This window comes from Seriola dumerili, unplaced genomic scaffold, assembly GCF_002260705.1.
Source record: "Seriola dumerili isolate Sdu_G_001 unplaced genomic scaffold, Sdu_1.0 BDQW01000149.1, whole genome shotgun sequence".
In the NCBI taxonomy this organism is placed as follows: Eukaryota; Metazoa; Chordata; class Actinopteri; order Carangiformes; family Carangidae; genus Seriola; species Seriola dumerili.
In genome coordinates this window covers 2,344,372-2,358,612 of record NW_019174404.1, presented here as the reverse complement: position 1 = coordinate 2,358,612, position 14,241 = coordinate 2,344,372, and the positions used below count along the sequence as shown (strand labels likewise).

The 14,241-nt window shown below is 44.0% G+C and overlaps 1 protein-coding gene across 1 annotated transcript in view; it reads right to left on the bottom strand.

Annotated features, from left to right (window-relative positions):
* The window catches only part of LOC111225453 (transcription factor IIIB 90 kDa subunit-like), a 117,357-nt gene that overhangs the window by 33,663 nt on the left and 69,453 nt on the right, over nt 1-14,241 (bottom strand). The gene's annotated exons all lie outside the window — the stretch shown is intronic.

Genomic DNA, 14,241 nt, shown 5'->3' with positions numbered 1-14,241 from the left:
TCAGTTCATTCTTAAGTTATTTTCTAATGAAATTAAAAACATTTTTTAAGCTAACCTGCGTCTAACAGAGACTTCATCTATACAAACTGACTAAGCTTCACTTTATTCCTTTTAACTGTATTTAATTCATTTATTTACTTGTCAGCTGACCTTTTACCAGTTTTGTTTTTATTATGGATCAAAACTGCCCAGAAATATCTGAATTCCTTTAAGAATTGACCTTTTCAATCTTGCTTTTAAGTAAACTGTTTTAATTTGTTTGGTTTGTTTTTGTTTTTTTTTTATGAATCTCACCTAAATATTTTTATTTATTTCAGTTTCTCTTTTTCCTCAGTTTTGTTTTTTCTTGTTTATCTGCAGCATTTTAATTTGTTTTGTGTTTTTTTTTCTGGAATTTTATGTTAATCAGTTTGAGCTGCAGCCCATGTATGAAAGATGCTCTCCAAATAACTTTATTGTTATTATGCATATATATATATATATATATATAAAAAATATAAGGTTGGCTACACTGTTGGATATGTGAATCACACGCTGTCTGGTGCGTTCAGTCGTCCCGGCCACAGCTGGAGAATACAGGAGTGTTTCAGGTTGTATTTTCCTGTGACCTCTCTGAAGGTCACAGTTTCCTCTCTGTCTGTTCACCCTCTTCACCTCTACTAGAGGTCACACGTCTTCAGTTTATCTCTGTCAGCTTGTATCGCTGCTCATCTCTTCCTGTGTACTTCACCTCTACAAGGAGGTCTCAGCTTTCTCTTCCCCTCTGACACCGTTTCTCTTCCCGTCTGTTTTTCCCTCCTTCAGCTTCTATAAAAAGTTCCTTGCATCTTTCTTTGAGCCCCTTCACCTCTTCAGAGATCAGGTCAACTCTGCGCTGTGACTTTCACTCTGATGTAGGTGTGTTTAATACCAACAAGAGCTCGTCTTACTGAGCTGTGAAAATCCTTTATTGAAGTTCAGATGATTACGAGCAAGAAAAACCAGATCAAACGTGTGTCAAATCTTCAATTATTTCAACCTCTACTTCGCATTTAAAGTGTAAATATATGAACAATTAATAATGAACTATTCCATAAAGTAAAGTCAGTTATTTTGTTTGTTATAAACCAATAAAGTGTAAAATGGAGGGACGTTACATAAGGTTTAGTGCGACAGTAGCCTGGAGATGTTTTCTCTATAAAAACATTTATTTTCTGCGTTAATATTTCTGTTCTCTGGTTGTCTGAACTTCTCAGGAAACTTGCTGCCGGTTCTGTGTCGTGTCACCGACACGTGACCGGAATGAAAAACAACTTTTCTGTGAGTTCAGTGGAACCAGACTGACAGGCAGAGCTGTGATCAATAACGATCTGGGATCAGTTTTATCTCGACACGTTTGAACGATGAGAGCCTGGCCCAGAACTCTGCGTCTCGTTTTCTGAAATACAGATTACAGTCGGTCCTTTCACAACAGCTCAGGAACGAAAACACACAGAAACTGAAGTGACCTGCTCCACAAAAACTACAAGTGCGTCACGGTGGGTTTCAATGATCTGTTATTGGAAATGTCTGTTGTTGTTGTTGTTGCAAGTTTGAGTTCGTTAACTAACATTCATTCATTTTATTCTGTATTCTTCTGTATGTGATGAAGTTTCACTGAGCTCCAGGTCGCCTGCTTCACGTCTTTGTTGAATATTTTTTAATTTATTTACAGTGCAGACGAGTTTCAAACACAATCATTTATTACTTTTCTGCAATGTAGATGTTTCACGCAGCCACTGATTTCCACACGTTTCTGTCTTATATGAAAATCAATTAGTGGACTGTTAAAACTGTGCGATGGATCATAACGAACATCACGCCTCCATTAATCTCATTATCCGATGGCCACGATGTAATGTCTCAAACAGCAGCGCTGCCTGAGATCTGTGATGTCAAGTGAACGGAATAAAAACAGCTCCGGAGCATCAGTGAATTTGTTCCATTCACCTTCATTATAAAGACGCCTGAAGGCCGCTCTCTCCTCTGTCTCACTGTGTCTCCACGTGTCTGTTTACTTTTGGGATTGTTGTTGTTGCTAATGCTTACGGATCCACCGACGTCAACTGTTGAAGCAAATAGCGTCCAGGGTGAGGAGGAGGTGGGAGACGAGAGGGAGAAACATAAAGGGCAGTGGTGTTGTTCCTCGTCTCTCCTGGAGGGACGAACACCGTCCTTTAAAGACGCTTCCCCTCGTTCGGTTTTCACTCTTTCCTTCACGGCGCTGAGAGAAGCTTTGCCTCGTCTCGTTTTCTGAACAGGAAGCTGTTTCCTTTAATAAATAAATAAATAAATAAATAAATAAAATGCCATGGCAGAGAGATGCGGTGATCATGAGCTGAAGGTTGGCAGTGCAGATGACTCGCCTCGGAGAGCAGCAGATGACTGACTCTCTTCCTCTTGTTTAACGCCGTCTTCACGAACGAGAAACTCAAACTCAAACCGACCGATCGTAGTTTCTCAGGCTGTATCTCCGTGGTTGCCGTAGCGAGAGGTCCACATCAGCTACGTTGGAAACCTGCTGTGTCATCACTCCTTAACATTGACCTAATGAGGCTACGTTCACACTAATATGTACAACTTCTGCTGGCGTCCACACTAAAACCGAGATCTTGAGCTCGTAAAACGGAGACTTTTGGATTCCTGTCGCGCCTCCTGATCGTGTCTCATCAGCCCGGACCACCAGTGATGAAAGCAACGTGGATAACGAACGACAAGCGTTGCCGACCTTGTCGTCTTTGCAAGCAGCTGTTGAGCAGTTTAATTCAGCATTTTAAAGCTGCAGCTGTCGTTCCTCGTTCGTGGTATGTTCGGCAAACAGATCGACTGCAGACGATCTGCTTCCTGTGCGATGCTCGTTCGTACGGACGGAGATTATTTCTCAGACAGAGCTAAACACTCGTCTGGACGGAGATAGTTTAGAAAATGAAAATGTATCAGTGTGAACGCGGCCTCAATCTACCTGAAGTGTAAACGAAAGTCGAAAGTACAAATGAGACAAATTCTTCCTGCCGACAAACAAACAAAAGTGTGACTCTGCTGTTTTTTATATATATATATAAAAAATATAATAATATATTTGAGATCACACAAGCAAACATGTTCCCAACTCTTCTCTCCCGCCCATCACTCTTTCGTCTGAACGCCATCACTCATCCATTTCACACTTAATGACAACAGAAGCACACGCACACTTTCACTTTATCTCTTCCTGGCGTCCTCTGCCCTTCAGTCACGCTCGCTTCCGTAACGCTTCAGGACTCTCCGCTGGCTGATTCATCCCGCCTCGCGGACGTCCTCCTTCTCCTCCTCCTCTTCCTCTTCAGCCCGAGGTCAAACCAGGACAGACGCCGCTGCCCACTTCCTGTCTCTCACTCCCCTCCTATAACCTGCGGTTTCCAGGACATCACAGAGACGTCACGCCACGAAACTTAGTCCATCTCCCGTCTATTAATCTCTGCCTCCCTCCTGTTTTTCCTCCCTTTCCATCCTTTCACTAGCCCCCCCCCCTTCTCGTCTGTCTCACCCTCCTCCCCCCTCCCTCACCTCCTTCTCTCATCCACTCCGACGCGACTCTCTCTCTCTCTCTGTTAGGCTATCAGTCTCTGCCTGGCTTAGCGGCTCGTTCCTAATCAGCTTACTGCCAATGAGACTAAGCCTGAGCTGAAAAGGCGATTGAGGGAGGCCATTTAGCCACTGGCTGACAACTGGCAATAGCTGTGGGGGATGGTGTCAATAAAACTTAGCGGGGAAGGGGAATAAAATATAAAAATGAAACTAATATATCATCTTGGGTTTTAAGGGAGAAGAGAGCGACTTGAGGGTGAAGATAAAGAGGGACAAAAGAAGGAGCATCTCAGTGAATTTCAGTGTCGAGGCGTTCCTTCTTGTGGCGCCGAGGGGGGAAGTCTTCAGCGGCTAAGCTGCGCTGCGGCCCTGCGAGGCCATGAACTACCACAATAGTATCAACTCCTTTACTGTCAACATTTTCGGTTGCTGGCTGGGCTGTTTTTTCTCCTTTTTTTTCTGTGGCTAAGCCCTGGATGGAAAAAATGGGATGTTTTCCAAATGGCCCAGTTTTAGAGTTGCCCTCGAAATTCCAGGCCTGGCTGTCCCATTAGTTACAGTGCGAGGCGCGGCGCCGCAGAACAAAGGTTTGGCCGTTGAGTACTGTTTGCACGGAGGAGGCAGCGGAGAGGGAGAGAAAAGCTGCCGCGGAGCCGGAGACCGGACGTCCACATTCAAAGAGACGCTCTCGTTTCTCAGCGCTTCATGAGAAATGGGTTCGTCTGCGGAGGGCGGGGGATGGTGGTCGGTGGGAGGGTTTAAATATCTGAGCGTCTCCCCGGATGAGAGTGGGAGCTAAAGACCTAAATGTAAATGCATGTGAAATGTGCCTCATTTAACGCGGTCGCAGCAGTGGGGCGTTTGTGCGGGCCTGTTAGCCCCTGGCATGTTCTTTTATGTATGAACAAGCGCGTCACGGCTTCACCAGCCTGATTATGAGCCAAAATCCTCAAAGTAGCTGAATCAACGTGAAGTGGAGCTCATGCTCAGTTCACATGTGACCTCCTCAGTCCATAACATCACGCATGACGGCCATTCAGTGACAGATTTATCCTGCACAATTGATTGAAATATAATTAAAATCACAATATGTCCAAAGTGCAATATCCAAATCTCAGGAGTTGATAAAGGTAAAACGTGTCACCTCTCCATGAGCCGACCGGTCTCATCACAGACGACCCTTTTCTCGTCTTAACGCCCTTTTGTTATTTATTCTGTAATCAAGACGAGCTGCCATCATCGTTTTCCCTCCTCTTATTGTTACCACGAAGGTCTAGCCTGACTTTCCAACCTACACCTGCTCCAGACTGGATGTGAAAAGTTGCACCCAGGTCCAACACACACAGGGGTTTAAGTTTAAACGGTGCACTAGTCGTAACTTTCAGCTCTTCCCAGGCAGAGCATCACTTTGAGTTGTGTTTGTTTCCATCTGTCAATTCTCAGTCTTTCAGCTCTGCTTTTGGTCTCCATCAGCTCCTGAGGTAAAAACAGGTGAGTCTCTAACTGTGTGTGTCTGCTGTGTTTCTGCTGAGCAGGTAGAGTATTTATTTTTGTTGTTGCTGAAAACAGCGTCTGGAAATGAGGCTCATGAGATCAGAGACTGGAACAAAACAGTAAATTTGTGGGGTTGTAAAATCAAAACAGTGAGGTAAAGTCTCTGTGGAGCTGAGAGGATCTGCAGAGTCGCGGGATAATTATCTGTTGGTTTGTCACTGCGATCGACCCGTCGGACAGTTCACATAGACATTTGATTCGATGTTAATATAAAAGTATTGATTAGAGCAGCTTTAAGGACGGGGACTGTCCCTTACTCTCCTCATTATAGAGCTCTCTGGGACAAATGTGGGATGTGGGGTCTCATAAATAATCGTGACCTGACGAGAAGCTCGTTTAGTTTAAAAACTGCACAAACAGCTTTAAAATAATAACAACTGTTGCAGCCTTAATTCCTGAAAAGCTCACATCGTGCAGAGCCAGGCTTTTAATCTCATCAGCAGTATGTGCCGCCCACGTCATCACGTGGCTGCTGGAGAGTCCCAGTGACAGTGGGGAGGGGGGCAGGGGAGGTGGGATGGGTTGGGCCTGGTGGCACCCATAACCCCCCCCCCCCCCCCGATGTCTTTCTGCTAACCTGCACCAGCATCCAACAGCTCATCGGTCGCAGTTTGCCGGGTGGACGGGAAGGGAGGGGAGGGGGAGCTCTGGAGGATCAGAGGCTTTACAGGGAGGGGCTGCAAACCACAGACAAATTACACACCCTCCCCTAACACAGCTGGTCGGATAACAAGGAAAAACATCCTCTTCAATCGAGTGCGCCGGAGAGTCCGACCTCCTCTTCTCCCTGCACAGAGGGAGGAGAATCAACTGGAGCCTCTCTCTCTCTCTCTCTCTCTCTCTCTCTCTCCCTCTCTCTCTCTCTCTCTCTCTCTCTCTCTCTCTCGCTCTCTCTCTCTCTCTCTCTCTCTCTCTCTCACTTTTTCCTTTTGTCTGTAAAGTTTGTTTTTTTGTTTTTTTTAAACGCACAGGTGACTTTCTCGACTTCACCGCGGCACCTGCTTCAAACAGGCTGGGAAAAACTAAAAGCAGTTGTGTTTCCTTTCTCCATCCTCTGGCGCAGCCTCGGAGAAGCGGTGGCCGTGGCAACATCTGGCCAGAAAAACTGCTGAGCTCTCCAGTTTCTCTCTGGCTGAGTCTCTGGGTCCGATTTACATTTTTGGAAAACCAACACAGACCAAAATGGTTGCCCCGACTCCCCTCCCGCTGAGGAGAAGAAATGCAGTCAGGAATTCTCCCTCTTTCTTTTCTCTTTTCTTTCTCTAAAAAAAAAAAAAAAGCTCTGGAATCAGACAAGTTCTCCAAAAAGAGAGAGAGAGAAAAAAAAAAAAAGCTTTGAATGGGAAAAGAACAGATGAAGGAGCAGAGGAGCGCAAAGAGTGACCGAGAGGAGGAAAAAATATCACTGGAGGGCAATTATCTGGGCTATTTCTGGAAGACTGCTTTTCCATCCTCCAGTAGGGATGGAGGGAACAGGGAGGGTCTGTTTGGCAGCTGGCTGGAGGAGGTGGAGGGTGGAGAGACAGAAGGAGGAGGGGGTGGGGGGGGGGCGGAAGGAGAAAGGAGGAGGAGTGAACGAGTGCATGGGATGTCTGAACCTAAAAACTGTCCGGTACAGTGAGTACAGAAGGGCCCTGCTGTCCCTGAAGGGCCGAGGCCGAGGGAATGCAGAGCAAGAGAGGGAGGGAGGGAGGGAGGGAGGGAGGAGGGTGAACGACAAGATAACAGAGGGAAAGAAGCCAAGAAAAAAACGAAAACAGAGATGAGGCCTGAGACACGAAGTCTGTGGCCGTCGTGTGAGAATCTGCGACCGTTTACAGAAGCGGAGATTTTCATTTCTGAGCAAAACTGACAAAAATGGACGAAGCAGGGACAAAAACTGTGAAGTTAAAAAGTTCACTGTAGGATCCTGTAGAGGTTGCAGGATGAAAATAAAATTAGGAACGCTGAAGAAAAACACAAAATAATGTTTATGTTACAGATGTTTCTCCGCTTTATGCTTTTACTGTGAAATACCGGACAAGTGAACCTCTTCCAGGGTCACTGCACTAACGTAAATCAAATCTTACATCTCCACAAATCATTATTCTGATAAGAACAAAGCATGAAGCGAGGACACTCTACGGGTTCCCTCAGCTTATCGTTTACCCACAGCGTCTGATTCCTTTCAGATCAATGCAACCGGAGCACACGCTTCAAAGGGAGAAAAGAGAGTAAAGACAAAGTTTTAGCTCAGGACTTTATCAGATGCCTGTTAACTACTCCTTCAACTAACATGTGTATCAGTCCAGTGAGACCACCGACAAAAGCTCGGTTCCCCAAACCGACGGCGAGCAGCAGCACGTTACGATTAAAGTCAAGTGAGCCACAAAGAAAACAATAAAAACAAAAAATCATCTCTGACCTTTTTAAAAACAATAATAAGTTAAGTGAGATGTCGACAGAGTCGTAACAGCTACAACTCTGATCAAACCGCCTCCTCCGTCGTCACACCAATCACTGCTCGTTCTCACGTCCTGCCATCAAACTTGTCTGAGTCAAGTGAAGCAAATTAACACCATGTTTTGTAAAGCGCAAACACTTGAGCGAAGAGATGAAGAGAAAAGATGAAAGAGAGAAAACGAGGAGGAAAGAAAAAAAAAATAAAGAGACGACAGAGATAGAGAGAGAGAGAGAGAGAGAGAGAGAGAGCACAAGAAAGACAAAGAACTCGTTAGCGAGTTGCAGAAGCCCAAAGCTAGAGCAGACCTGATGGTGCCGAGTGATACAACAGGCCTGTAGCTGCTGCTGAAGGCTTTTAACTGGGAGACACTGAGACACAGCGAGGATTAGAAAAGTAGGCGAGAGAATAGAGGACAGGCGGCGGAGAGAGAAGGAGGTCGGGGGGGGGGGGGGGGGGGGGGGGGGGGGTGCGATGGGGTAGATGGAGAAACTTGGAGGAACGAGGCTGTCGGAGAGAAAGATGGAAAACAAAGTGGGAGAAAATGGAGGGGGGGGGAAGAGAGCAATGGTGAATGGGAGAAAAAGGTTGTGATGGAGAGAAAAGAGGGTAAAGAGGCTGAGAGACGGTGAACAGGGAGAAGAGATGAAGAACAAGGAGGTCGCCTACAGCTGGAAACAGACGTGGAGATGACACCCAACAGATAACGACCATTTCCACCAATAATACTGAAACAAAGGCTCAGAGCCTCCTCTCTTCTGATTGGCTCTCCAGAGAGAAGCCTGACAGCGGAGATGTAAAACTACACTGAGATGTTTTTTGGTTCTGAAAACCACAAATATATCTTCTTATGGACCAACACTTCAAATAAAACACAGGGAGTGTGTAACATACGGGGCCTGTAAGGGTTGGACACCCTGATCCCTTTGCATACTTCGAGCGAAGGGATGGACGTTAGAACTGGGCCTGAGATGCTGTGAACACAGGTTCTGTAGGTCAAGCACACTTAATAACTTACTCATATATATTTAGATTTATGCTAACACAGCCACAAAACACTGAATCAATGTTGAACACTAATATTGCAATGAATGAAAACGTGCAGGATCGAGCCTAAAAACATTTATGAGCAAGTTATGAACGAGACTTTTCTGGATATTAATGTCAGTTTCTACATCGCAGTTCAAGTGTCAAACAATGTGCCGGTGGATCTGTGAGCAAACGATCAGACACGGCGGCAACAGAGCTACAGGGGGAGTGGGAGAAGAAATAAAGCGGCAACAGAAGGAGGGAAAGTGGAGGAGAAGAAGAGGAAAAACTCCAGGCTGTTCTTCAGAGCCCGATGCAGAACGAGAGCCCAGATCTACGAGAGCAAACCCTCGAGCGCAGAGCGCAGGGAGCAGCCAGGAGCCTGGAGGAGGAACCGGGGAGAGGGAGGGGAGGCCGGAGCAGCACGATGCCTCAGTGTAGCCCCTCAGCGAGGCCTCGAAACAAGGCACAATGGCTGCACTGTCAGCAGGCCTTCTCCTGCACTTTCATAGGTCTCCCTGACACCAGGCCTCTCCCCTTTTTCAATAACCAGCACAACAACCTTTTCAGGGTGCAGAGCAACGGTCTGCTCCTCCACCGGCCGGCTGAAAGAGACCATTCTGCGCTCAACGGTCGCTGGTTCAGATGGTTTTTGTCTTTCTTTTTTTTTTTTTTCTCTCATTCCAACGCCACCACTGACATGCTATTAGAGAATGGGAGATTATCGCCATGTTGCTGCTCGCTAGCCCGCGGGGCATTTTGTAGTTCTCCTAATGGCTTGTGGGTAGAGCTACTGAAAACTGAAAACTGAAAAAAAAACCGCAGGGGTTGAAAACACTGTTGTGCATTCAACGCGACAAAGTGCAGAGTTCAGCGATTTCTCAATAAATGGACGGAGCGAGTCTCCATTCAGGAAAAAAGAAAGAAAAATGAAAGAAAGCGTGGCATGAATGATTCAGAACAGAGGTTGACCATCAATGATTCATTGACAGGACAGGAATGCGTTTTTAAAAATTCAAACAGGTCGGATACTTCAGCAGAGAGAGTCCATTCTTAAAAACACGGGACGGGGGCCGGTGCCAGTGAAGCCCCTCTTCAAAGAGATCAGAGCCAAAACATGAGACTGTGGAGACCGTCTTTCATTCATGGAGCATGTCGGCTTTCCAAGGAAGAGATCTGCCTTCTTCTGGCAGCAGCCATTAGCCAACTGGAGCGGCTCAAATCCAGCAGACCCTCGGCTCAGTGTTTGTCCACTGTTGTTGTCAAACTGTCAGACTTTCTGACAACTAAAATATTCATCTACGCTTTGTGGAAGAATATCTGTTCGGTCTGAAGTGCCGTCTACAAACTGATTGTTTTGTCCGACCAACAACAAAAAACTCAAAGATTTTCTGTTTATAAAAAAAGATATAAAACTGAAAAGAAGAACTAGATCTGGAAAAGTAAATGTTGACACATTGATTAATTATTCGTCTGCACTATTTCACTTCATATTGAGCCAATTATTTTCTAACAGTTCTGACCGTTGACTTTATGGGTCATGTTGTTAAATAGTTTCATCAGTATACTAGTAATTAATTACTTTTTATTCAGTAATACTGTAACTCATGGAGACTGAGATGTTAAATTAGTCTATTAATCAAGCACACAATTCAATATATAAAGGGAATAACAAATAATTTACAAATCAATATTTACTCAGGTTTGAAAGAAAGACGTTTTTGGAAATATACTAATTTTCTTTCTTGCAGTTTGATGAGAAGTTGAACCAGTTCTCGTGTCTGTGAAGTAAATATGAAGCCAGTAACCGGTTAATTTAACTTAGCACAAAGACCAGTGTTGGGAAGTAACTAAGTACATTTACTCAAGTACTGTACATGGGTACGATTACATCAAGCTTGTACTTCAGTATTTCTATTTGATGCTACTTTATACTTCAAACCTGCCACATTTTACACTCGAAACAGTCGTAACTAACTAACTGCAAGATTAAAATACACTTACATGTGCATCAATAATTAATAATATATTAATATAACACCAAAAGTGGCCATTTATTTTGATACTTCAGGTACATGTTGTGAAATCTTGAATGCAGGACTTTTGCTTGAGTATTTTCCAGGTGTAGCATTTCTACTTTTCCTCGTGTAAATGATCTGAAAACTTTTCCCAGCCCCGATAAAAAGACTGGAAACAGGAAACGAGGAGCCCCGGCTCTGCAGCATGAACGGAGGCAGAGGGAGGGTAAACTCTGGACAGGTCGTCAGTCATATCACACAGATAAATATAAATTCAAGCTCATATTCACATGTACAGACCCTTTCACCTTGGGGGTGGGGTGCTTGTACAGTGGTGTGAAATCAGAGCACAATGCTGCCCCCGAGGTCGATACATCATTACTGAACGATCGAGTTCATCACCCGTTGTACGCGGGAACATCGAGGATCCACTTTAACAAAGTGTTTTCATTTACTTTCTGTCCTTGAGTATTGTGAGGAGGATGAATAAGACACTTGAGCGGGTGGATGCAGAGTAAAAAGCCCCATCAGAGAAACACGCACTCTGCTGAAGTGTCCTCGAGCAAGACGCCGCATCGCTGCCGCATCGCTGCCGCATCGCTGCGCCGGAGCCGGCCCTCTGACCTCACCGTGGAGGAGCGCGAGCACAAAGACAATTTCCCCACAACAAATCAATAAAGTATCACATTACCATCTTCTAAATGGGAAGTGCTGTAATGTGTCATAATTTGTGTCATCAATCATTCTGTCTGAGAAGGTGCGTTTCCCCCTGAGAACACGGTTATCCATCGACTGCGGTCCAGATTGTGAGGGTGTAGGCGCAGCTCTTTTCTAGTTTGTGGGTTTTTGTTTGTGTGTTTTAACTTTCTGATCTTCAGGGTTTTTTTTTTTCTGTTTCCGTTTTCAGGATTTTTTTTTTCTGCATCTGTTTGTGTTTCTTAGTTCTTCAGCTTTTTTTTTGTTTGTCTTTTTCAGTTGTTTTATTTTTTTGGTTTCCATTTTTCTGGTGGATTCTTCAGTTTTGTGTGTGTGTGTGTGTGTGTGTGTGTGTGTGTGTGTGTGTGTGTGTGTGTGTGTCTTTTTTGGGTTGTCCTGTTTTGTTTCCCATCTCTTGTTTTTCAGCATTTTATTTTTGTTTTGTTTTTCCATTTCTTAATTTACTGTTTTTCAAAGTTTTTATTTTAACAGTTTTTTCTGTTTCAATCTTTTCTTCTTTGTGTTACTGTGTGTTTTGTTTTTCAGTATTTTCTGTTTCTTTTTTTAAATCACTTTCTGTTTTTCATTTTTTTTTGTCAGTCTGTTTCTCAGTAGATCAGTTTTTCTTTTTTCCGTTTTTCCTAATTTTTCCCATTTCTTTTTTCAGTTCCCTATAATAACACAAACTTCCAGTGGATAGTTGGTGGGTTCTACGTTAAATTATAACACATTACACAGAAACACATGATTACAAAATTAACTGGCTCCACACACACACACACACACACATCATTCACACAGATCTTATCACACAAATCATCACACACACACAAACCACACACACACCACAGCACACACACTACATCAATGTTTAAGGACACTTCGACACGTTGACAGAGGAAACCAGAGATTGAACCTTCAACCCTGCGATTAATGGACGACGTTTTCCAAACCCTGAACCACAGCCGCCTAAATACAGTTTAAATCATCATTAGCACATTTTGTTTGATAAGAGCTTAGTTAGAGAAAAGGCTTGAAGGTTTTTACAGAGTGAATTTCTGTCTCCATGTTTGTTTCCATGACCTGTTTTCCACTCTCACAGGCTTTGGCCTCAAATCTTAAAGCTGTTATGTGTTTGTTCTCTTGTTTTTATCTGTGTTTACATCCCTTGTCACTTTGTGGACAGCCTCATTTTGTTAAAGAGTGTTTTATAAATACATTTCATTCGACTTGAAAAGAAACTGGCCCTAAAAAGAGTCCCAACTGCAATAAACAGCAGACTTATCAAACTCCTCAGTGGGTCTGAGACCAAATACAGTGCATTATCGCAGAGCTCAGGACAGGGTTTACGAAGGCCTGGCAAACTGCAACCAGATGACTGGAGCTCAACTAACCACAGGACGAGGGAGGGGAGGGAGGACGGGGGGGCTTACATCCCCTTAATCACTAAACAGCTGCCTCTATAGACTCCTATAAAGCTTCAAGATGGTACCTAAAACCAACATTAACTGAAAGAGATTTAAAAACAGAGCCATAGGAAACCAATTTCCCCCAACACCAAACAAACTGAAAAAGCCCCTCAGCTTTTCTCTGCACTGCAGAAAACCCATTAAGTTCATCTGAAAGGCTCGGCGTGGATCAGTCCTGTGAATGCATGTCATGAAAGGAAGGAGGGGGTGGGGGGGGGCAACAGCCAGAGACAAATCCTGGCAGAGAAGGTGTATCTCAGGAAAAAAAAAAAAATTAAAAAAAAAGAGAAAATCCCACAGGAGCCTGTCTTCCTGTCGCAGGTGATTATTCTGGGCGACAGAAGAAGTGCTGTCTCATCGTTGTGGAGTAAAGCGACGTCACATGGGAGGGAAAAAAAAAACAAAAAAAAAAAACGGGTGGATTTGACCCCAGTGGCAGAGGAGTAACGGCTGGTGTTGCATCAGACTCGAGTAAACACCCTCCATCCATCTCGCATTTATTCAATCGAGCATCTGTTGTTTGCATTGGAGATTATTTAATGGTTTGGGCAGCCACGGACATAATTAAATATGGATTGATGTACCTTAGGTGTTGTTTATCTGCGGTACACACCTGGCTGACATGACAAGTAATGGCGTTAACAAGAAGAGGGTACACACTCATCAAGTGTTTAAGATTTAAGATCACTTTATTAATTTATTCTTTATTAAATCAACGTATTTTTGGAAAAGGAGCTCCTGTTATCTTTAAGAGCTCATAGTCACTCATGTCCTATAAATAAGAGCTGTTTAATATGCTAACACTATGGTGGAGACTTCATCTTTAATGCCATCAGATTTAATGCTAAAAAGGGTAATGTGGAGACAATTAGCTGCAGGGAGACAATTAGTATAAAGGCTTTTGTGTCTCCAGAGGGAGCAGCGTAAAGTCTGATAAATGATGTGACTTTAGTCAGCGTCGGTCGGCTCTGAAGTCTGAACAGTAGAAGAAAAAACAATCTGGGGGTGTGGATCTCATCTCCACTGCAGGCTCCAGGCTTCATCAGCCACTACTATTAAACTGATGGCGGTTGAGCTGCATTGTGGGTAATGTAGGCACCGGGTTTTGACAATGTAGACAAATGCATATAATAAGCATCGATTTTGATTGACACATTTTCTTATCCATCTTATCTGTTGGATCTTTTTTTTTGTTTTTATTGAATTTAGATTATGTGTCTTCACATAAAACTTTATTTAAATATGCCTTTAAATTATGTGTCAACACTTAAAATGTCAGTTTGGAAAAGGTGGACTATCTTTGCAGCAAAAAAGATACCTTCACAATGGAAACCTCCACACTGAGTTATTAAAATCCTATTATCAATTTGGAGCCAACATCAGCTGGGATGAGTGGGGCTAACATTGAGAGCATTTTATCCTAGCTGCCAGCTAACACGCGCTAACATCT